Genomic DNA, 2,654 nt, shown 5'->3' on the forward strand with positions numbered 1-2,654 from the left:
GAACATGTGACAGTCAAATTTTGTTCTCTATGTGCACATGTACATGCACATGAGAGGGAGATTTACATAGTAGGTAGGGTTACCAACCTCCAGGTAGTGGCAGGAGATCTCCTGCTATTACAACTGATCTCCAGCCGATAGAGATCAGTTCACCCGGAGAAAATGGCCGCTTTTGGACTCTATGGCATTGAAGTCCCTCCCCAAACCCCTCCCTCCTCAGGCTCCGCCCCAAAAACCTTCAGCCAGTGGTGAAGAGGGACCTGGCAACTCTAATAGTAGGAGGGATGACATCTTGTCAAGGGCCTCAGAAACCTGGAACTGGGCATGATGAACATTACCAGGGCAGTACAGAATTGGGTCATGCATCAGCAGTAATATTCGAATCAGGATGGGAAGCTCTCTCTCTCTCTCTCTCTCTCTCTCTCTCTCTCTCTCTCTCTCTCTCTGTGTGTGTGTGTGTGTGTGTGTGTGTGTGTGTGTGTGTGTGTGTGTGTGTAACTAACAGCCAGACAGAGACAGAACATAGCATGATCGTTTCTATGGGGTGTGTGTATGTGTGTGGGGAATTATCTACTTTCGTCACTAAACAAACTCCTGTTTGTTATTATGGATTAGCCCAGATTACAATTACATGAATACATACATACATGAAGCTGACTTATACTGAATCATACCCTTGGTCCATCAAAGTCAGTACTGTCTACTCAGACCAGCAGCGGCTCTCCAGGGTCTCAGGCAAGGGTCTTTCACATCACCTACTTGCCTGGTCCCTTTAACTGGAGATGCCAGGGATTGAACCTGGGACCTTCTGCGTACCAAGCAGGTGCTCTACCACTGAGCCACAGCCCCTCCCCATTACATTACATTTTCCCCTCAGAGCTCGTAGGGATTTACATTAACTTAGCTCAGGTCTCTCCTTGCACAAATGCCCTTACCAGTGAGTAGAAAGCAAAAACTGAAGAACAGAAGATTCTTGGTCCAAGGGTGGTCCTGTAATCATGGGCTTCTTTTGGAAGGAGATGGGGAACCAGAGGTTGCTGTCTGAAATAAATCATTGTCACTGATAGCTCGAAGACAGGACCGCAATAATATGTTAACAAAGAAATAGATGTCTCTGTCCTGAGGTACATATTTTCACATCCAATTCCTGTGAAACGAATAGGAGTCCATGTGACATCGATGTCTTGGTATGTGTTTGTTTTTTTAAGAAAGTGGCCCACACATCTGAAGCAATATATGCACGTATGATGGAAGGGTTGCCATGGTGAATGCCATGCATCATTTTGGTTGAGTAGCAGGGTAAATACGTTTGCAAGAGCTACCTCAGAGGTGTCAGCGGAGATGCAATATTGTATACCCTGCTGTTCGAATGTTTCTCTTGAGCTCTTTTTTTCTTCTTTCATTATTCATTAACAGCACAACATTCTGTTATAACAGAGCTTTAAAAGAGCAGTTCATTGCTGATTTACGTCACAGATTTGCCCTTATGAATTTAAGGGTTCTGCAGAGGGAGTCGTGGTTTAAAAATAATGCGGTAGATTACAAAAGTGTCTAAAATGCACAAAAAGAGAGCAATCTTCTCTGACTAGTCTTCCTAAAAGCAAAATACAAGATATTAAAGTACATTTTTAGAACTAAAGATCTTCGCTTCAGCCACTAAGAATAAAAGTCGTCTTCATTCTCTTTCACTAAGTAGCCTTTTCCACACTGTTCCCCGTTTATTATCGGAATGAGGCACAATCTACCAGGAGGTTTTTTGGGGTGGGGGTGGGGGGTTGTAAGGCAGAAATGCCACTGAAATTTCATTTTGGTAAGGTTTGTGCAAGAGAAGTTCCGGGGCAGGGAGTTGTGCTTTCTTATTATTTAGCACTGGCATAATGCTAGGTACAAAACCACAGAATGACCTGCAAAAGAAAAAAGCAAAAGGCAAAAATGCTGGAAGGAAGGAATACCAAGGATGAAAAGAATACTATTTCCTACATTATTTCAGTGCGTGGAAGTGAGAAGAGGACTTAGTGCACTTTTCATGCTCTGATCTAGGGATGATGCCAACTTCACAGCAAACAATTTCAGCAGGAAAACATACCATCTTCAACAGCTGTGACCACTCATGAGCCAAGCTTCAGATCTGTTTGCCTCACCACCATCCATCCGCCTCAAAAACCTGCCAAACAACTTTACAGATGCACAGTTAACTGTAATGTTTCAGTTTCATTTCTCTCTGTCTTGCAAGTCACTTTTTGTGCATCAATTCAGTAGGGTCACCAGTTCTGGACTAGGAAATTCCTGGAGCTTTGGAGGGTGCAGCCTAGAGAGGGAGGGGGGACTCAAACAGGATAAAATTGCCATAAAGTCTACCATCCAAAGCAGCCATTTTCTCCAGGGGAACTAATCTGAGAGCCAGCGTGGTGTAGTGGTTAAGGGTGGTGGACTCTAATCTGGAGAACTGTGTTTGATTCCCCACTCCTCCACAAGAGTTGCAGAATTTAATCTGGTGAACTGGATTGGTTTCCCCACTCGTACACGTGAAGCCAGCAGGGTGATCTTTGGCTAGTCACAATTCTCTCCGAACTCTCTCAGCCCCACCTACCTCACAAGATTTGATTCTCCTTAAAGGTAGAGAAAGTCAGCATATAAAAACCAACTCTTCTCCT

The 2,654-nt window shown here is 44.0% G+C and overlaps 1 non-coding gene across 1 annotated transcript; it reads right to left on the reverse strand.

Moving 5' to 3' along the window:
- Window positions 1–777: 777 nt before the first annotated feature.
- On the reverse strand, window positions 778–849 carry TRNAT-GGU (transfer RNA threonine (anticodon GGU)). Its single transcript has one exon. It is a non-coding gene; the product is annotated as a tRNA-Thr (tRNA).
- Window positions 850–2,654: the final 1,805 nt, after the last annotated feature.

Source organism: Euleptes europaea, chromosome 8 (genome assembly GCF_029931775.1).
Source record: "Euleptes europaea isolate rEulEur1 chromosome 8, rEulEur1.hap1, whole genome shotgun sequence".
Classification (NCBI taxonomy): domain Eukaryota; kingdom Metazoa; phylum Chordata; class Lepidosauria; order Squamata; family Sphaerodactylidae; genus Euleptes; species Euleptes europaea.